General features: G+C 34.2%; 1 long non-coding RNA gene across 1 annotated transcript in view; it reads right to left on the bottom strand.

Annotated features, from left to right (window-relative positions):
- Positions 1-21656, bottom strand: part of LOC141371364 (uncharacterized) — a 29235-nt gene extending 7579 nt beyond the window's left edge. Inside the window, exon 1 of the long non-coding RNA XR_012376270.1 lies at positions 21590-21656. This is a non-coding gene — a long non-coding RNA (uncharacterized lncRNA). The remainder of the gene's footprint in view (positions 1-21589) is intronic.
- Positions 21657-23372: the final 1716 nt, after the last annotated feature.

Here is a 23372-nt window from a genome sequence, read left to right as displayed (position 1 = left end):
CAAACCAACAAGTCATCCCTCATTGAAAAACTGACAAAGGAATTGAAATTAACAAATAAATAAAAACAAGTAAGAATAAGTAAAAACAGAGGAGGAAATCAAAGAAAGCTAAGAAACATAAGGAAGAGTTTATAATTAGTGACCAGAGAATTATATATGTAAAGCAATGAGATATCATATGATATCTATTAAATGGCCAAAAAATTAAAAAGCTAGATAATACAAAGCACTGGCATAGATAAGAGCTTTATGAGTTTCCTTCTGCTGCTGCTGAGAATGTAGATTGTTACACTCATTCTAGAGAGATTCTGTCATTTCCTAATAAAATAAATAATGTATGAGTTAGATAGAGTCCAGGAATTCCACTGCTTGGTGTATAATTCTAAGAAATTCTCACAGAAGTCATCAGAGTGATGTGTACATTGATGTTCATTGCAGCAATATTCATAGTAATAGGGCACCTGGGTGGCTCAGATGGTTAAGTGTCTGCCTTTGGCTCAGCTCATGATCCCAGGGACCTGGGATCGAGTCCCGCATTGGGCTCCCTGCTCCTTGGGAGCCTGCTTCTCCCTCTGCCTCTCTCTCTCTGTCTCTCATGAATAAATAAATAAAATCTTTAAAAAATATTCATAGTAATAGAGAGTTTGTGGCATTCTACTAGAAGGATAGAAAAGAAAACACTACAGGACATTGTGTATGAAATACTGAGTTTTGAAGTAATGGATTAGAAGTACACAAAAAAACATGAATGTTCTTAAAGCATAGTATTTAAAGATAAAAGTGAAGAAAGATGATAGATAGAGATTAGCATATAGAGTACAATACCACTTAAGTACATTAAAAATCCATACACACAAAGTGATACACATTTGCCAAAATATACACACGTCAAATACACATTAAACATATTAGTGGTATTAGTACAATGAGTATTGGATAAATGGGAATAGAAGTGGAGCTTGGGGATAAAAAGGGAATAAATAAATAAATGAGTAAAATAAGAGAGATATTGCATGAATCATTGATGATAATGTGCCATAAATTGAGTTAGCATAATTCACTTAACACAGTTATCTGAGTATCAGAAAATAAAATAATAAAAACAATAAAATCGTATTTTGTATTCAAGGGACCTAGTGACTGATACCACTGTGTGTGTTATACATTACAGCTGTAATTAACTCATATCCTTTACCCAGATCTCCTAGGAAGGTACAGGAGTTCATTTTCCCCTCCCCATGGCAGGTCTCAAGTTTTTGCCTTATAAAATACAAGTTTTGTTGTAGAGTTTCTTCCATCACTATGACATACATATATGAAAGAAAAGCAAAGGAGAATTATCTGTGACTTTTTCACTTTGAAACAGTTTTCAACTATGCACTAAAATATTTCAATCATTTTTAAGGTTTCATTTTTTAATGGAAGAAAAGTTTAATTTGAAGATAATATAAAACAGTTATAATAGCTTATTAAACATAAAGGATAAAAGAACTAGTGAAGCTTTAAAATGGTAATTAAACGAGCTGATGTGTGTCTAATGCATTTATTCGGCATCTTCTAGCAATAAGTCATGATAATGTTAAAAATTTTGCCTATATATATTCGAGTTATTACTATTGCTGAAATTTCTGTCTCCACCAACTGTCAAAATCCTGTGCTGTCACTGCATTTGAGCCACTGAAAGTAGTAAGTGAGGCATTCAGAATACAGACACGTGTGAACGCTGCCCACTGCAGCTAAATGTGGCTCCTGATGGAGAAATGCACAGAGGCTATGTCATATCACAGAACTGCGGAGGGAGGAGGCGAGCTTAGATGTGGCTTCCCCATCAAAGTGAAATTAGAAGGACAAAAATGATTTCATGGTTCTTCATGTATAGAGGATTTATTCTGTTTTAGGATGCTTTCAAGTTTACAAAGAAATTTACATGTATTAGCTAATCACTGCCTCAGAAGGGACTGTTTATGAGTAGCATTATTTTGACTTTACAGAGTAAGAAACTGGACCTATTTTCATAAATATGCTAATGGCCACATAATTCTTACGCCGAGGTGAGATTTGAACAGGAACTTCCTAGTTCCAAGTCAGAATCATTTTCTCTAAGGTGATTTAAAACTTTCACTAGACTATAAACTGCTTCCTCAAATTATTTCCCAGATTGAGTCAGAAGTTACATTTCCCTAATGCCTGCCATCAGGGAAAGATAGAACAGACCAGAAAGGGGGTGTATGATGGAGTCATAGAACGTTTTGGTACAATGTATGGTCTAACATAACATTTTCAAGCTGGATTTATGTTGATTTGATTTTGTTTCATGGGCATGCTCAGTAATCAGTAGAAGGACAAAAATGTATATTTTCAATAAAACAAAATAATAACACAATGCTGGTAGACTGATTAATCCATATACTGCCTTGTTTATAACTAAGTATATAATTCTATTGGACAAGAGTATAGAAATAGGGGAAAAATCACAAAAACCTAAGTAATGAATATAAAACATATGCAAATTTAGAAATATTGTGCTGGATTCCTCTACAAATCAGGATAGAGTTTTGCATATCATAGCTGCATTGCCGAAAAGAATTGTCATTATGATATAAGTCCATAGGATGCATATTTGTTTGTAGAGAGGGAGTGCTGGGTCACTGACAAGAGAAAGAAGTGACCCAACAAACAATTCCTTGAGTAACAACAGAATCTTAGAAATCCCTGCTCAGAAAAACCTTTCACACTTTCCACAATTTATGATTCATTTGGCTAATGGCTCCTTTTAGCAACTGCAAATAACCCAGAGTGTGTGTGTGTGTGTGTGTGTGTGTGTGTGTGTGTGTGTGTGTGTGGAGGGGACCGTAGGGGTAAGCTAGTTTATACAATATTCACAACTTGGTGTCAATCATTTTAATTAAATCAGGGTTTTACAAATTATAGATATTGACCCGCTGATGAGTCTCCAGGAACAAGTTTTAAAAATAGAATGGAATGGAGTGAAAATGAATAGAATAGAAACGATAACAGTAATTGCAAATGATATGGGTAAAATCTGATTCATGAAATGCTGTTTCAGTTATTTCATGTGTGTCTTTATGTGTTTATATTTAGTATATAAAGTGTATTTCTTCTGGTTCCTAAATTTTTTTTAAAAACCAATGTATGCAGTAAGCTTCACGCTGACAGCCACAGAGCTCAGCACAAGAAATGTCCATCACGCTGACAGCCACAGAGCTCAGCACAAGAAATGTCCATGGAGATGAAGAGGAATAAGAAAGCACCCGAGGAAGCAGGCATCTTGGAGCTGGTGTCTTTTGAGGGCCAAAAGGCCCATGGACACTGATGATCCAAAGTTGGAAAGATTCAAGTAAGACAGAGGAGACTATAGACATGGGTATATCTGGACTAGTTAGGAATGCCACTCTGCTTAGATTCCTCCAATTCAACAAATTATCTACAGTCTAGACCAGGAATCTGCAGACTGTGGCCTGTTTTTATATTTTATATATCTTGTAGGCTAAAACAGTCTTCTCCAAAAAAATATGGCCTGGAAATTTTGAGGACCTGAAGTCTGATCTCTAGATTTCACATAGAATAACTGATGTTAAATTTTACCATCATCATCCCCTTTGATATTTTTTTCAACATTAAAATTTTCTTCAGTTTAATAGTTTGTTCACTTTAATTTTTTTAAAGATTTTATTTATTTATTTATTGAGAGAGAGAGTGCACACATGCACAAGCAAGGGGGAGGGGGAGAGGGGGAGAGAAAATCTCAAGCAGAGTCCACAGTGAGTGCGGAGCCCACAGCAGGGCACGATCTCACCACCCTGAGATCATGACCTGAGCCAAAATTAAGAGTCAGACGCTTAACTGACTGAGCCACCCAGATGCCCCACCTTTTTTTTTTTTTTTAAAGATTTTATTTATTCATTTGAGAGAGAGAGAATGAGAGAGCATGAGAGGGAAGAGGGTCAGAGGGAGAAGCAGACTCCCCGCTGAGCAGGGAGCCCGATGTGGGACTCAATCCCGGGACTCCAGGATCATGACCTGAGCCGAAGGCAGTCGCTTAACCAACTGAGCCACCCAGGCGCCCACCTTTTTTTTTTTTAATATAAAGAACTGTTAGGAACCACAAATCAGTGATTTGTGTCAGAACACTTGACGATGGTCCTTTGATATAGCAACAAAAAAAGCTATAGGCAGAGAGATGTACCCAATTGCACATTCACCTTTTGTAATCCTTACTAAGGTTTAAACTAATGTTGCATATGTCACCGTTCCCATTAGAAATTCAAGTATCTATAGAAACCATTAGCTTCATTGGATAATTTATACCCTTCAAATTTCCAAATATGTGTTTTCTTTCTACTGCCAAAACTGAAACATTATTATCTGCTCTTGAGTATTTTTAATAAAAAAACGGGAGTGTTTTTATCATGTAATATGACATGGTGGGAAACAGTTTGGTGTTCGACAGAAATGAGAATCCTGGCCTCACCTTTTGTGTTCCTCAATTTCTTCATCTCTAAAATGGGGCGGTAGAGTCAATAGAGGAGGAAGTTACTTTTCCACACTAGTTCCTAGGTCTCCAAAGCTGCTGAGCTGGACAGAAATCTGCATGGTCTTGGCTGAAACCTCTTCTCTCTCACCTAATAGTCGAATTACTGGGCAAATTCTTTGACATTTTGAACCTCTGTTTCTACATGGGTAAAATAGGAACAAAAATATCCTGAAGCATTTCTATTAAAACAAAATAAGCTTTAAAGATAATACACATGGTACACATTTAATAAATGTGAACTATTGCATTTTCAACTGTGATCCAGGCCATTTCCTTACATTCTCTTTATGTATAACATTCTTGGTTCTGATATTCATTAGATCTTAAGTATTATTTTCGAGAATTTGACTTTTGCCTTCTTTAAGATTTTTTCACATTATAAATTTACTTTTTTTAATTTTTTATTTAAGTTCCAGTTAGTTACCAGACAGAGTAGGGTGCCTGGGTGGCTCAGTCAATTAAGTGTCTGCCTTCCACTCAGGTCATGATCACAGGGTCCTGGGATCGAGGCCCTCATCTGGCTCCCTGCTCAGCAGCGGGGCGGGGGGGGGTCTGCTTCTCCCTCTCCTTCTGCCTGCCACTTCCCCTGTTGTGCTCTCTCTCACTCGCTCTCTCTCTCTCAAATAAATAAATGAATTCCTAAAAACAAAACAATAAAAACAATGTAATATTAGTTTCAGATATACTCTTCTTATAGATTTTAAAATTTAATGTTAAATCATAAACTATCCAATATTTCATGATTATCAGAATCTCCTCTTTCTTAAAAAAATTATTTCTGTTCCCGCTCTTTGTTCTTTCCAGTTGATTGGCATCTCCTTCTGGAGATAAAAAAAGACAAGGGGGAACTTTTAATCAGTACATTTTGATAAAGTGTGATTTTGGAGCTCTGGATTTCACTTATGAATCTAGAAATCTCTCCGCATTAAAATTGATCGGATAATTACATTGAAGAGCTTGAATCTAAAATGAGGAATAAGAAAAAAAACTATAAAATGGCCAACAGTTACTGAAGAATTTCTCTCAGTTCTAGTCAAGTGATTTCTCTCAGAATTTGGAATTTGGTTCAAGAGGTAAGACATAAAAAAATAATCACTTTCCAGTCCACAGACATTTAAAAGGGTTTTGTATGCACAAGGCACTATAAGGAATAGAAATGTAAGTCAAAACTCCACCTTGTTTAGGAGAATAATAACTCAGAACCTCCAACAGAGAACTTTGTTTAGGTAGGTCTGCAAAGTCAAGTTAACTCCCTAACATTGTCTAATTAGTCTAAATGTTGTAGTTCTATTTCTGTAATCTAGTAACTTTATCATTCTTTCTGGAGAAAAACTTACTAGACAGCAAGATACTGTTTCTTTTAAAGCCATTAAAATTTTTGAGTGATGTGACATAAAATGTTATATAAAAGCAGAATTTATAACTTGGTTTATTATAAACCTATGTCTCCCCCTAAAAAAAATTCTATACAATTTAATCAATATAGCTAAATGATAACATTCAATATCTACTCTATCTTAATGCCCTCAAAATCACCAACTGATATTCCAAATGATTGATTTGTTGGCCATTTTTCTATTCGTTTTTGGATATTAAATATAAGGTATATATTAGTATCACCTAAAATTTCAATATACAGTTAATTAAATGTGTAAGGTTTTTAAATAAAAAACTGGAATGAATTTGAAGAATTGAAACCCACAGAAAACAAATATGATGCTCATAAATTAAAACCTAGGAACATTTTCAAGATGCTATTTGTTTCATAAATTGATTTTCATTTGAAAGCAAAGTAAAACTAACCTCACAATCACATCAAAATTTTGATTATCCCTACCCCACCATAAAATATTTTCATGGAAAACAGGTCTGTCATAATTATGATGCCTTAATTATGGGTCTAACATGGTTTGGGTGTATGTCTGATATCCTAGTATAATTATTAATAGTACCTTGTTTACTTTCAAACTTGGTCTAGGTTGGAAGATACATTGTATTGTCATAGTTCAATATAAGACAATGGCCATATTTCACTGATGGATATACTGTGTGTCAGAAAAATGGGGGGAAGCTTATAATTGCTCAAAACTATCAAAAGCTAAATCACAGTGAAATTTAATGTTCAACAATTTGTGAGAAAATTAGTTCATTAGCCACATTCAAGATACACCTAACATTTCATATTTATTAGATAAAACACTTACTCAACTTTGGGTCAAGTCTACAACTACAAAGTGAAGTAGTGAATTCAGGACCAAACCTTGTTCACCAAAATAAAATTGATAACTATCTCTTTTTCCAAACTATAAAGCTAACCAATTGTTCAACAAAAGTATAACCAGTGCAACTGCCTACCATGTCCTTTTATAGGGACATCAGTTCCACTGCCTTGCTGAATCGCCTTTAACTCAAGGTTATCTTTGTAATTTGATCTCTCCATTATGGCAAAATTACTCTTCCCAAGAAAATCAGCCCCTTCCCCTGATACCAAGAGGATACTTTTGATATATATCAATGACTAGAACCTTGTTACTAAGAATTATAAATTGCTATGGCTGACAAATTAAAGTCTTAAAATCTAATTACTTCAATGTGTTGTAAGTGCATTAAATTATTATGAAAGAAAATACACTGAAATCTCCAAATAGCAAGTCTTCTCCTTATATCTAAAGACTTAAGTTGCTGCTTTTCCTATCATACCTTAGGGATATATCTTATTGTGCAGAAATTGGAGTTTGGAAAGAGATTGCAAAATGAAACTTCACTTTCTATTTTTCATTCAGTCTTTAACCTTTAACCAGTATTTGGCCATGGCTGTGCTAGCTCTGACGGAGGTAGTTCAAACTTCCGCAATCTTCAAGTTTAAGGTTATAATACATGTAGAGAAAGTAACTTTATAATATTATTAAATGAAATGAATACACCATCAATTAAATAACAAATTAGCAAAATAACACACTGTAGTTTTTTAAAAAATTGAGCAAAATTGTAAACTGAAATTGCCTTAGTTTGCTCCTCCTCCATCCAAGTAAAACCCCAAAGCTCTATTTCCCTTGCGCTTCCCATGTAGGGGTAATTGGACCACATAGCATCAGATCAATTCAAATTTCTAATCTTTCTTCCTCCTGTCCCTTCCTTCTCCCATCAGTGCAGATTCTAAACCATGGGATTACTTAACTATGCCTTGTTCTATGATGGCTGTCCTAGGACTCCAAATTATTATATTGGAAATATCTATTCATTTAGAGCATAGAACCCCATTTCTGCCTCCCTTTAGAGAGAAGCTCTGAAAATATATTTGATAGCAAATAATATGGGATATTATCCCAATATAGCCTCCCAGTACCTGTTTTCTTTGCCTTCTTTTCTGATTTGTCTCCTCTACACTATACACTCTTTTCCACATGTGGAAAGGATTATTGAAGTTGTGCATTTTTTGGGTAAGAAAATTATAGATTGTAATATGCCTTTATGTATTTTTCCATCCCTTTTGCATTTTTACTCAAGTTACCAGGTTCTGTGAATTTTACGAAATGATACAAATGAGATAAGAGTATTAGGAACAAGGATTTATTTGACTATTTCTACCTTGTATTTAATAGACTATTTTTAGGTAAGGTATTAACTCATGTTCTCTAAATTGAGCTATTACAGTTCAGTATCCCATTTAAATTATAATAGCACAAAAATTAGAACTGGTAAACTTTATAAATCCAAGATGAATCCCTTCCTGAAAAGTCCTACTATGATCAAAGAATTTGTTAAAAGAATATATATAAAATGTTATCAGTTTGGGGTGCCTGGGTGGCTCAATCGTTAAGCGTCTGCCTTAGGCTCAGGTCATGATCCCAGGGTCTTGGGATTGAACCCCGCATTGGGCTTCCTGCTCAGCGGAAAGCCTGTTTCTCCCTCTCCCATTCCCCTTGCTTGGGTTCCCTCTCTGATTGTCTCTCTCTTTCTGTCAAAATGCAAATAAAATCTTTTAAAAAGTGTTTATCAGTTAAAAAAGAATATAATTTAGGATATATTTTGATTTTCTAAAATATGATGTCCCATATTTTCTGTGTAGGGTGTGTGTATGTGTGTGTGTGTTATAGTTGGTATTTTGAAAAATAAATTTGTTTCTCTTGAAAAATCAGGCTTGATTTTTGGAGCAAACTAATTAAGTTTCTTCTTCAAATTTTGATATAAACTGTAGATTTTTACCTCTGAGGTGCTCAAAAATTATTTGGTTTTCAAAAACAATGTATGATAGTATTTATGAAATTATGACTCACTTCCACATTTAGCATTCTTTACTGTTGCTTTTCCTGCATTTAAATTCTCAGATAATTGAGAAAATGTAATAATAAGAAAATGAGATGCTCAAGACCAACTTGAACTAATATAAACAAATTTTCAATACTCACCCTAAGCACTAAAAAACTTTTGAGATTTTATTGGGCTCAGTTCCTAATGAGGTCTTAAAGCTCATTTTCTTAACTATATTCCAACTTGGAATGACATTTTTAGATGCCCCATTGACTTGGTGTTTTATATCAAATTAGCACTGCTATTTTCTAATTTACTTCCTTTATTTATGAATTTATGAGTCTAGTGACTTCATGTGTATTATATCCTCACATTACCAAATGCATTTTGAATAAGCTTTTAAATTATATTCATTCTTCTTTAATTAAATGGTCTCTACTGAAAGCAGCATAAATTTGTGTATGTTCCAAATGCATGCAGAACTTAATATTCAGGTTTTTAAAAACAATGCCGAAGGTAATTATTTAATACTCCAAACATTTTGGTAGTTTCTTTGTATCTTTTTGCTGACTTTTATTGGACTAATCTCCTTACAAACAAAAGTAGGGGGCAAATATTACTCAGAAGATTTATAAACTCACATTGTTTTATAAGATTATAACCAAAAATAAGTCATTAAACTTTGAATAAGTATTGGAGCTTTGATAAATTATATTGGCAGAAGGTTAAATCAAATGTATACCGATTTGAGTTGACTAATAGGGCCAAAACATTAAAAATGAATAAAAAGAGGAGAAATATAACAAGGTAATAAAAAAGAAAATAGAAAATCTTAAGATCAACAGTGGAGATATGGGAGTACTAATATTTCTTGAAATCCATGTTTTTTAAAAATTGTTTAATTTATAAATTCAGGTATCAAATTGTATTTCACTAATATACTATTAATTTATTGATATATCTCTGCATTGATTAATAAAACATTTATTAAACACCATCTGTATGCCAGGCAGTTTGGTGGGTAACAGACATACAAAGAGGATCCAACAGTCTACTGAAGGAGATAAATAACTGCCTCCATTCTTATAGAGTTGGAAATACTACTTGTCTAGTATTTAATGATTGGGTCTCAGATGAATTGCCACTTCATCTAGAAACTCTTCCCTGAGCAGTACTCCTGGCCACAACTGTGTTAGGGGCTGCTGCTGGTCATTTCCCTAAACCTGTGTTCTTTCTTTATTGTATCACTTAACATAATTTACTGTAAAATGCTTGTTTGAAGTATTTCAACTTGATTCTAAGCTTTGGGAAGACAGATACAAAGCTATCTTGCTCACAGTTATATCTCTTGTGTCTAACACAGCGTTTGGCACATTGTATATGTTGAATACAGACTGGTTGAATACATAAAAAAAGAAAAAGGGAAGGAAGGAAAGAGAAGAAAGAGAACAAAGAGAGGAAACAGAGGAGAAGGAGGAAGGAGGGAAGAAAGGAGGAGGGAAAACTAATTTTACACTGGAAACCTCTCAAAGTCAGTTTTTTAATTAAGTTTTTTATTTTAATTCCAATATAATCAAACTAAAGTGTTACACTAGTTTCAGGTGTACAATATAGTGATTCAACAATTCTATACGTTACTCAGTGCTCATCATAATAAATGTACTCTTATTCCCCATAACCATTTCACCCATTCCCCACTAATCTCCCATCTGATAACATCAGTTTGTTCTATATAGTTAAGAGTCCATTTCTTGGATTTTCTCTGTTTTTCCTTTGTTCATTTATTTTGTTTCTTAAATTCCTCATATGAATGAAATCATATGGCATTTATCTTTCTGTCACTGACTTATTTCCCTTAGCATTAATCTTTCTAGCTCCATCCGTATCACTGTAAATGGCAAGATTTTGTTCTTTTTTATGGCTGACTAATATCCCATTGTATGTATGTATGTATGTACGTGTGTGTGTGTGTGTGTGTGTGTGTGTATACCACATCTTGTTTATCCATTCATCTATCAGTGGACACATGGGCTGCTTCCATAATTTGGCTATTGTAAATAATGTAGCAATAAATAAAGGGGTGCATATATCCTTTTGAATTGGTGTTTTCATATTCTTTGGGTAAATATCCAGTAGTGCAATTACTAAGTCACAGAGTAGTTCTATTTTTAATGTTTTGAGGAAGCTCCATACTGTTTTCCAGAGTGGCTGCACCAGTTTGCATTCCCACCAACAGGGCAAGAGGGTTCCTCTTTCTCCACATCCTCGCCAACACTTGCCTCTCGTGTTTTTGATTTTAGCCATTCTGACAGGTGTGAGGTGATATCTCACTGGGGTTTTGATTTCCATTTCCTTGATGATCAGTGATTTGAGTATCTTTTCATGTACACATTGGCCATCTGTATGTCTTCTTTGCAGAAATGTCAGTTCATGTCTTCTGCCCATTTTTTTAAAATGGGTTGTTTTTTGAGTATTGAGTTTTATAAGTTTTTTATATATTTTGCATACTAACCCTTTATTGGATATGTCATTTGCAAATATCTTCTCCCATTCAGTAGGTTGTCTTTTGTTTTGTTGTTTTCCTTTGCTGTGCAGAAGCTTTTTATTTTGATGTAGTCCCAATAGTTTATTGTTGCTTTTATTTCCCTTGCCTCAGGAGACATGTCTAGAAAAATGTTGCTACAGCTGATGTCAGAGAAATTACTGCCTGCGCTTTCTTCTAAAATTTTTTGATCTCAGATCTCACATTTAGGTCCCTAATCCATTTTGGGTTTATTTTGTGTATGGTGTAAGAAAGCGGTACAGTTTCATTCTTTTGCATGTTGTTGTCCAGTTTTCCCAATATCATTTGTTAAAGAGACTGTCTTTTTCCATTGCATATTCTTGCCTCTTTTGTCAAAGATTAATTGGTCAAGGTAAATTTTGAATAGAATTCTCAAATTCTCTTCCTATAAGTCTAATAATAATAAAGAATAATTCTCTTCCTATAACTCTAATAATAAGAAAAAAATAAAATTTGGAAAAAATATCTCCCACCTCAAATTTAATATGTGATGAGGGTGCTGGAGATATATAGAAACATGAGATCTAATTCTACTTTCAATCTATCATGAAATACTAGCCATAGTTATAATCCTTTGAAAAGTTTGAAAAGAAGTCACTAAATCATAGCTAAAAATGCCTATATTTATTCACTAGTCAAATAAATATTTACCTGAGCAGGCCAAGAAGCAGGATTTCAAAATGTTTTCTATGTACAGAGACTATGGGATATTATTTTAAAAACATCCAGGAGTCATTTATTATATAATATACCCAATGTTAGAATTAAAAAATTATTCCCAAATTAATAGAAAAATATTTATGAATTTCATAGTGCAAAGGTCATTTAAAATTAAAAGAGCAAGTTTTATTTTTTTCATTTTGTACTTTTTCTCTTTGAAGCTATATAGTCAATCTTCTACAGGGAACATGTATTATATTTATACTTAGAAAAAATGAAGATGAATTTTAAAAATGGAAAACATAGAACTGAGCATAAAATCATGCAGCAAATTTGCTACAGCTGATGTCAGAGAAATTATTCATCATGAGTGTTTACATTAAATATACATATCCTTATATATTACCAATTAATTATCTTTGTCAAGAATGACATAGTATGCATTGAATTATGTCCTATTTAAAATAGATTATCATCATTTTTTTTAATAAATTGAATTGTCACATCCTTTTTTTTTTTGCCTTTAAGATTTGGTAACTTTGCTGCATTGTCTTCTGGAAATTATAATTACAAGTGAAAAATTGGAATAACTGGATCAAAGGTATATATATATATATTTTCCAGGTTTTTGTGTTATTTTAATACACACTTTCAGATAAGTTACCCATTTCATTATTTCCATGACAAAACTTATTATTATAATCCTTGAAAATATTTGCTAAATTGATAATAAATGACTGCTTTTAGTTATTCATACCTGGGCTTTTGTTTGTTAATAACATTTCCAAATATTATTTTATGTATTGATTAGGAAAATTTTTGTATGAGTAGTCTATTGGCATTATTTTTATTTGCATCATGTATGGATTTTTGTTTCATTACTTTGTGAATTACTTGTTTAAAATATATTTGTAAATCAAAACTAATTTATCATCTTTATTCAGTGATACTTTAGCCCAGTATATAAAAGTATATCAAAATATTAATTTCATCCAGAGAAATAAAGATTTTTGATCCCACCTTGACAAATTAATCTATCTGAGCTATAAAAAACTATTTGGATCACATTAACATGCTGAATTTTAAATCATTACTCTATGCTCAAACTATGTCATTCTGTATTCAGCTACCAGAGTTTGGAAAATTAAAATATGAAATTAACATGTTACAACCTTTGCCAATAAATCTGTTATTTTTACTTCAAGATAGGGTAACCATTTATGGTGTTAAAAAGATTTGCTTTCAAGATCTAAGATGCTTCTTTTGAAATAACATCACTGCAATTGTGGCAGTAAATGGTTCAAAGTGCACCTAATATATTCAGAGTTCACCAAATTCTTTGCATTTATAATCTGACCCACCTCATATTTATTGGGCTATAATGACTGTGGACCACAACAAATTCAGGATGTTCTGGAAAGGCAAAACCTCTCCTATTAATAATGCAGCAGTTAAACATTAAAGTACCGTCACCACGATATTTTACGATGTGATAAAAATGTTAAAAGTACGTTACTATACAACTGCAGGAGTACATTTGGCCATAGTGTGTTTTAAGTACTAAAGAGAAACAGGAATAAAATAAGGACCGACATGGCTGTCATGCAGGTAAAAAAGGCATAACACATGTTATCAGGCTGCAATGACGGCATGTTTGTGTGTATGTATTGTGTGTGTGCAGATATAATGCAATGGGTTGAGTTCACAGATGTCTGTGCGCAGATAGGTACATGTGTTCATGTATGTGCCTGGTATGTGTTTATGTATGTGTGTATATGCACATGTATGTATAAAGGTGGCATTCAGATTCATGGCTCAGAGTTGACGGTGTTAATAATGTTCAGTGGGTGGAAGGATGTATAGCGAGGGTATGAAATCAGGAGATGAACATTTTCTGAGAACAAAACAGAGAGTAGCAAAACCTAAGTGTCCAGCACTATCAATAAACCCTGCAAGGTCTAAACTAGTTTGTAGCATAGTGCCGATTTTTTTCATATAAATTATATATTTAAACCAAAAAATTGATTTTTGAGAGGTGTCTGTATCACTTTTCAATTGCTGTTATAAATTACCACATATTTACTGCCTTGAAACCACACCCATTTATTCTCTCACAGTTGCTATGTGTCAGAAGTCCAGGCACGGTGAAACTGAGTCCTCTGCTCAAGCTCTCACAAAGCTACATTCATATCAGTAACCTTGGTTAGGAAGGGATTTACTTCGAGGCTTACTCGGGTTGTTGGCAAAATGTATCCCTTCATCATTGTAGGATTGAGCTACATGTCTTACAGCTGACTATTGGCTGGGCTGACTTCAGAAAGTACACCAAGGGACAGGAATCTTGAGGACCATCTTAGAATTCTGCCTGGGACAGTGTTGAAACATTTAACATCCTATACACTTTACCTCCACCCATTTCCAGCCTCCAGTTAACAAGATTACAGTTAGTTTAGGAAATGTTTGCCAATTTCACATTTGGTGTCTTTCTAACTCTCTCAGTTTTATCTACACCTCCCATTATCTATTCCATTGCTTCATTCCTTGATTTTTCCACTGTGCCATCACCAGTAAGGCTGACAGACTTACTGTCCAGAACTGCAGGCCTTAGCTTAGTGTCTCGCCCAAATCCCCTCACCACTCCAGTGCAATGTACCTTGCAAAGCAACATGGAAAAAAGACAGTGAATGCTTTTCCCATAGATAGGCCTGAGTGAATCTTGATGCTCCTCCTTTTTATAAGAACTTGGGCAAGCCATTTCACTTTTCTGAGTCGTAGGCTCTTTGTCTGTCAAAAGAAATTGTAATATCTATGTTTGTTATAGCTAGATGGAAAAACTATATAATGTATACTTGACAAATAGAAAGTGCTCAGTCGGAAAAAAACCTCTAAGTGCACACACCCTTTGGCAGTGGTTCTAGGCTTCTATATACTTCTCAGGCTTTGATAACAACTTCCATTTACCAAAAACATTTTATGTTCTAGGTCATATGTAAGTACATTCTTTGCAATTATTTCATTTAATGTTATATTAGTTCCCTGTGGCTATTATAGCAAATTACCACAAACTCATTGACTAAAAACAGAAATTTATTTTCTTACAGTTCTAGTGGCCAGAGGTCCAACATCAAGATGTCAGCAGGGTCTTACTCCCTCCCAAGGCTCTAGGGGACAATCCACTCCTTGCCTCTTCCAGTTTATGGTGTTCCTTGGCTTGTAACCCTATCACTGTGGTCTTTCTGATCATTGTCACACAATCTGCCCCTCTATTGTGTGTCTCTCCTCTTTATGTCTCTTATAAGGATACATGTCATTAGATTTAGAGTCCACCCAGATATTCCAGGGAGATCTCATCTCAAGACCCTTAGATAAATTACATCTGAAAAGACTCTTTTCCTAAATAAGGTATCATTCACAGATTCTGGGGATTAGCATAAGGACATATCTTTTGGGAGGCCCACTACCAATATCATAAATACCTGAATTTATATAAGGGACCACTTTTCAGAGATGTTTAAATATTTCTCTCAAGATCATATGGACAATTCATAGTGTGGATAGGATTTGATGGGGATGGGCTACACACATACTTCTGTCTCCATGCCTAATTCTGAACCCCTGTCTGCACATTATGCTCTGGCATAGTCCTGGTATCCCGGCAAGTCCTAGAGCTTTCAGGAAATCTCATCTTGGAGGATACATCTATTAGTAAAAGAAGAAATTTTACTCTTTTTTCCTTATATGAGCTTAATCTGACTTTGAAACTGTCAAAATCATTTCTTCTAGTGAAAATTAACCTGAGTGTGGGAGTGAGTTGAATCGCTTTTAAATTTAAAGATGTCAAAGTAAAGGTCGAGTAGATGCCTATTTTGGTTCTTTAATTAGAAGATTTCAGAGTTCTGTACTAAGATTTTTAAAAGCAGGGTGAATCACTTCACCTTTGTACTGTGATCTTTGATGCTTTTTTTTGCTGACCCTTGTTACTACAAATTACAGTGATCAGAGACAATTTGGAAAAGAAAGTTAAGTTCAGGAGATTTGAAGGAGCACATTGTCTCCCACATTTCCTCACCATTCCATTTTTGTCTTGCCTTTCCAACCACTCTGGACTTCTCCCATGTACATACTGTGTTTGGTGATTATGGTATGTGGTTAATGTGTCTCAATTTACACATATTTTTTTTTATAACGTGAACAAATTTCCTTCCCATAAGACTCTTTTCAAATTACCTAAGAGTCTTTTCCCAAGCCCCAGGAAGTCAATTTTACATATTTGCACTTAAGATATATTTTTATAATGACGATATAAATAAATGTTCAAGAAGCCACTCACTCTAATGAAAATGTCTTAGGCTAGGCCCTTTAAGAAATCTGTATTGTAGTTTGCTTTCTGCACTAATTAATTGTGTGACCTCAAATGAAGGCCAAGATAACTTCTGTGCATTTTCCTTATTTGCAAAACTGAGATAATTGCTATTTCCTGACTCAAATCATTGCTGTAAGTATAAAAGAACTTACAAAATAAATGTTGAAATGCTCAGAAAACAAAGAGTGTGCTAACCTTAAACAAACAAATAAAAGATAAAAGTATAAGGAGTAATTGAAATATGCAAATTTAAAATCTATAATACATTTGAAGGATTTTCTCAGTTGTTTTTCTACAGTTATCATGGTCTATTTTAAGCCTTTAAGACATCTATCCCAATGTCATTCTCTGCTAATGACATTGGGATAGATTATCAAGATTTCCTAAGGATTTTAATGTCATTAATGAAATATACATTTGATTCCACTGAAAACACTTCATTTTATAATGGCAATTCTGCAAATTCCAAGAAGTGCCTTTGGAAACTCCATCTAGCCTCCTTTTCCCTTAGCCTTTATTTCCAGATGTGTTACCACACTTAACTCTGTGTGAAAGCTCATCAGCCAGCTCTAGGGAGCCTTAATTCTCAGGCATTTACTTCAATAGATAAGTGGTTAAATAGTAACCAAGTGTCTAGGCCTTTCCAAGAGAGGGTAAAGATGTTTGTAGAGAGAATGCAAGGCGGTTGAAAAGTATTTAAACACAAATGATTAGTGGAGCTGTCCAGGGACCAAAGAGCCTTCTGTTGAGTGGATAGGAAAAAAGATTGGCCTGCTGTTTTCCACAGATAGTTTGCATTTAAAGCATGAAGTAATTAAGGGTTTTAATTTTGATCCCTGTGGTGCCTCTCCTTCTCAGAGCACAGCAGGGAGGGTGAACGTAACCAGCACATTTGGAAGTCTGGGTGCAGCAAGTCTTTGTACTTGAAAACTGACTTTTGGGTTTACTATGTTGCTATACGTATGTATACTCCATTCCTATTCACGTAGTAAGCAGAAAGATTGTGCCTACCGCACCTTCAAAAAGCAGCCTCTTCAAAAAGCAGCAAATCTTCAAAGGTTAGGGTGAATGTTCTTCCATGCGAGAGATTAACTGTGTGCTCACCTGGGCAGCTGCCAGAGCCAAAAATTTTGTTTTGTGTGTTTATATGTATGTTTGTTTGTTTCTGATATGATTTTGTACTCAGACAAGATTATACATTCTTTTTTTATAGTTTTACTTTGCTCAAAAAGATATCCACGTGCATATCCAAGGCCCTATAGGGTCCCTTTGATTTCCTAGTTAACTAGACCTTTGAGTTAGGCTTATATACCAGGAATAATTGAATATGAGAATAGATCCTTTTCCAGTTGATATAATAAAGGTATAAAGATATAGAAAAAGATTATCTTTCAAAACAAAGTCAGACATGTTTACCACTGAGCCTTCATCCCCAAACAGTGCCTGATGTGTTGCAATATACTCTCTATAATTGAAGATTCAAAAGATCAGTGAGTCTTCTGCATTTTTATTTTCTACCATGTAATACAATATGACAGCTATGACCCTGTCCTAGGCTGTATACCTTAAAGAGATGATAATATACATGAAATGCATTAGATTTAATGCTTAGGTGAGGATATTTCTATTCGATCTACCAACTTCAAACTCTTTTCTATTTGTGTTGCAGTTACAGGTATGCTGGACAAAGCAACTAAAGATCTGTATTCTAGACTTCACTGAAATACTTGGCTCATTTATCTTGTATGCAAAATGGATGTCTTAGTGTCTTTCTCATTTATCTTGCAGAATAGTCATATAAGCTAAAAGAGAGAATGCATTCAGTCTTTTTGAAACTTTTACTACTTTTTGAAGCATCCAAGGATGCTGTGCTATCCAAATGTGAGAGGTAATTTTTCAGGATAAATGAGAAGCAAATCACCTTCATGAGTACTTCTGGTCACCAGGAAAAAAAAAAAAAATATATATATATATAGATTGATAAGCAGAGAAGTATTATGATTTATTTATCTTTCATTGTGGGATTGAATAACACAAGCCTATAAGCAATATATTGATATGTTAGCACAGCATGTTTGTTAAAGCAAAACTGAGTATACCATAAATTCACCTAATATATTGTTTTCAAAATGGTAAGATCAGGACTGTATTATTTAAAGCAAAGTGTTAAATGCTGAGTAAATATGGGACTTTACCACATTCATTCATATTTCCATCAGTTTACTGTCCTGCAAAATTATTGTTATATCATTTACTTATTTGTGATATATTTTATATTATTGTAACCCATGTATGATTGAATATTAAATAGTTATACATAAAAAAAGTTCTGCTGGTTTTCTTGTTCCAAGGGGACAGAATCTTTAGAGATATTTTAAAATCAAAAAGTCAAAAAAATAATAGAACTATAACATTCTAAAGTGAGAGAAATTATAAATCAAGTGAAAATATATAATTTTAGAAAAAAGGAAACCAAAATTGCAAAAAATCTGAAGAATGTTGTAAGTAGCTACGTTCCAAATCAAAGTGGCTTAAGGGGGGAAATAAGTATGGAGAGAGCATTACTACATGACAAAACTAAAACATCCAGGGATATTTCTAGGTTAAAGCATAGCATAGCTGGGTCCAGGTGCTCAAACACTATTGTCAGAAAAACTTACCTTCTATATCTTGGTCCTGCTTTGATCTGTGTTGTCTTTATTCTCAGGAAGGAAATTTCCCCAAAATGGCCACTGGCAGACATAGGCTTACTTCCAAAATCTAGCAAACTCAACCAGTTTGGCTTTTCTACCAGCAGTTCAAGCAAAACTTCCAAGATTGATGACCACTACCTTTGACTGATGAGCTTTGTTCGCACTTGTACTTCTGAACCAGTCACTGTGGGGAAGGCAATATGGGAATCTCACTGGCAAGTTGTGGATGATATATGCCCCATCCTGAATGGGGAGGGGAGGGTATGGTTTATTCAAATTACATGAATTTATTCAAATTACAGAAAGTCAAGGTAATGAACAGTTATACAAAGAAGGTGTAACCACGGTGGGGAAGTCAAAATCAGTAAATGTCCCCTGTAGAAAGTGGTACAGCAGTAAGAGAAATTTCCGAGAAGGAGGGAAGTGTTTCAGAGAAGGGGTTCATGAAAATAAGGAATAACAAAAAGTGTTATTATTTAGAGGAGGGCATCAAATCTTCCTTAAAATTAATAATATTGGATATTGGATCATTGCAGAGTAGATACTGTCAGTTACTTGTAAGATGCTCAAGAAGAGGCCTGAAGAGTAGAATTGATTTTAAAAAAATTAAGAAAACATAGTTGAAAATTGAATTTTGCCATTCCTTGGGAAGAATATTTTAAGACTTCTGTATGATGAAGTATCAGGTCAAAATTCATCTCACAGTCACTACCATTTGTTAAGTAAATCTATAGTCAACTTATTGAGAACCATGTACCACTAGAGAAACTAGAAGTAAATGTGACCAGCAGTGTAGTGACATGTTTGAAAGCATGGGTTCTGGAGCCACCTGTCTCAATTTGAGCTCTTTTCTTCGCTCTATGTATGAACTTGGAAAAGCTACTTAAGTCACTGTGCCTTAGTTTACTCATTTAAAAATGTATATAGTAAAAAAAAAATGTATGTAGTATTAGAACCTACTTTATTTTACAGGATGTGTCAAAAACTGTGAAAGTTCTGAAGACAAATGTACTTGCAACAAATTATCCTGTTTTATGGATGTTGCTGTAAGAGAAGAGACTCCTGGGTCAGAGACAATTATCCATGGCACATGCCATTTTTATTTTCCACTAAAGTCTCATCAGGTGACATGGAGAGGCCTGGTTGATGCTGCACATAGAGTGGATTTGTGTTAGAGCTGAAAGGCCCTGGGTATAAGAAACTCCAATATTTTTTAACCCACTACAAGCGAACCCAATCTTTGTCCTATGGGAAGACATGATCTTTATTGTACTGGACAAAACATAAGCCAGCCCTTTGCTCAGGAGGGAGACATATCTATTTTCCAAGACTGTTCCATACACAAACTTTTTTTAGAAGGTAATCAAGAAAAAAAATGGCAAGTATAACCTCTGCTCTCAAGAAGCAAAGAAATGCAAGAAACACATGAAGGATTATCTCCTTACAGGTTGTTGTGAATTAATGAATGTATTATTATTATTATTGTTAAATAATGTTTTAAAGATTTTATTTATTTATTTGACAGAGAGAGAGATAGCGAGAGCAGGAACACAAGCAGGGTGAATGGGAGGGGGAGAAGCAGGCTTCCCGCCGAGCAGGGAGCCTGATGTGGGGCTCGATCCCAGCACCCTGGGATCATGACCCAAGACAAAGGCAGACGCTTAATGACTGAGGCACCGAGGTGCCCAAATTGTTAAATAATTTTTTAAACTATTACTATAGTTATATATTTTATTCCATCTATTTAGCTCTCATGCATATGAGTCATAATCATATCTGTCCAGTCCAAATAGTGTGAATAAGAGAAGTAACAGTTGTAATAGAAGGCCCCAAAACATCCAAAAGTGGAATTGGGTTACACAACAAGACTCTGATTAGTTATCATTTTATTTACATATCCTTTTCTTACAAGGCCCCAACTCAGGTTTAGGAACTTCCCAGTTTTCATTTATTTTCCACATACTGGCTTATTGTACTTCCACATAAGATCTTTTATTAATGAAATAATTTCATGTCTTTAATAGATATGGAAGAAATTAATGTATACAATAATAACAATAATAATCCAGAAAACAATCCTCCATAAGAGCCCACATTATCTCTGTTTAACTTTTTTATTTTTTTTCTGAAAATTTCACGGAGAATTGCATTATACAGTCAAATTACAAATACTATAGAAAGAAAACTTAAGTAATATAACCAACAGGGAAAAGCTCAACAGTATGAGAAAAAATGGAGGTGTAAAATTGCAGAAGAAAAATTGCAGAAGATCAAAAAAGTCAATGTTAAGATAACGGGGTATATACAACTGTAATGAAATAACTTACATGAGCTACCAATAAAATATGATTCCTTAGGGTTTTTTTCTTTCAGTAGTAAAACTAATTTTAAAAAATCCAATATGTGTAGTCAACATAGAAAATCCCTGGAAAGAAGAATATATACTACAGGGTAATGGTGGTTTAGAGTGCACGTAAACTCAAACATCCCATTAACAGACTCACCAAGGGATAATCCTGTAGCTGCCAACAAAATGGTCTGAATTTTCTGCCAGAAGGCCAGATGCTGCTCTGTTAAAATTAAAAGAAAATAAAGTCTTGTGAATTAGTCTGTGACCTGTAGTACTACTTTTACAGGTGGAATAAAGCATTATCTGTATAAAGAATTAAGAGAATTGTTTGCAAAGAAATTTTGAAAAAAAAAATTAAACAGGTTGTGTGTGTGTGTGTGTGTGTGTGTGTATAAAACCTATTGCCAAATAACAATACTTCATAACTGCATAGTTCTTTATCATTTTCAATAGAATTTTCAAAAATTTTCCCTAAAACAAGTTAACTTTATTATGATTATTATTCTGCTTTCATTTTACAGATTTTTAATAAGTTGAAGTTCAAAAAAGATAAGTAAGCAGTAACCTCTAACTATAAATATCTTAGATCCAATGAGGTGACAAACTGAAAATTACTAGATTCTAACTTATTTTGGAGCTTATGAGATATGCTCTCCACTGGAAGCTTTATTCAACTCTATTCAGAATGTGGTAAGAAGTCAAAATTTACTCAGAAGATAGCTCTTTCTTCACTCATTTTTATATCCAAGTCTGCATAATATTGAAGCAGTTTAAAGACATCATTACTACAAAACTAAAAGGCAACCTTCAGAATGGGAGAAGATATTTGCAAATGACATATCTGATAAAGGTTAGTATCCAAAATCCATAAAAAAACTTATCAAACTCAACACCCAAAAATCAGATAATCCAGTTAAGAAATGGGTAGAAGACATGAATAGACATTTTTCCAAAGAAGACATCCAGATGGCTAACAGACACCTGATAAGGTGTTCAATATCACTCACCATCAGGGAAATGCAAATCAAAACTACAATGAGCTATCACCTCACATCTGTGAGAATGGCTAAAATAAACAACACAGGAAACAACAGATGTTGGTGAGGATGTGGAGAAAGAGGAACCCTCTTGCACTGTTGGTGGGAATGCAAAATGGTACAGCTACTCTGGAAAACAGTATGGAGCTGCTTCAAAATTTAAAAATCGAATTACCCTACAACCCAGCAATTGAACTACTAGGTACTTACCCAAAGGATACAAAAATACTGATTCAAAGGGGTACATGCACCCTGATGTTTATAGTGGCATTATCTACAATTGCCAAATTATGGAAAGAGCCCAAATGTCCATCAACTGATGAATGGATATAGAAGTTGTAGTGTATATATATATATATACACACACACACATATATATATACACACACTACATATACATATGTACACATACACACACAATCACACACACACACACACACACTGGAATATTACTCAGCCATAAAAAAAGAAATGAATTCTTGCCATTTGCAATGGCATGGATGGAGCTAGAGAGTGTTATGCTAAGCAAAATAACTCAGTCAGAGGAAGACAAATACCATATGATTTCACTCATTTCTGGAATTTAGGAAACAAAACAGCTGAACATAGGGGAAGGAGGAGAAAAAAAGAGAGGGAAGCAAACCGTAAGAGACCCTTAACTATAGAGAACAAACCGAGGGTTGTTGGAGAGGAAGTAGGCAGGGGTTAAATGGGTGATGGGTATTGAGGAAGGCACTTATGATGAGCACTGGGTGTTATATATAAGTGATAAATCACTAGATTCTATTCCTAAAACTAGTATTACACTATATGTTAGCTAACCAGAATTTAAATAAAAGCTTGAAACAAAAACAAAACAGAAGATATCATTGCTGACCACCTTAATTTCATGGACATGGG

Source organism: Callorhinus ursinus, unplaced genomic scaffold (genome assembly GCF_003265705.2).
Source record: "Callorhinus ursinus isolate GAN/ISIS: 27379988/994484 unplaced genomic scaffold, GSC_fseal_2.0 scaffold3, whole genome shotgun sequence".
Classification (NCBI taxonomy): Eukaryota; Metazoa; Chordata; class Mammalia; order Carnivora; family Otariidae; genus Callorhinus; species Callorhinus ursinus.
The sequence above is the reverse complement of the archived record's forward strand: the minus strand, read 5'-3'. Positions and strand labels throughout refer to the sequence as shown.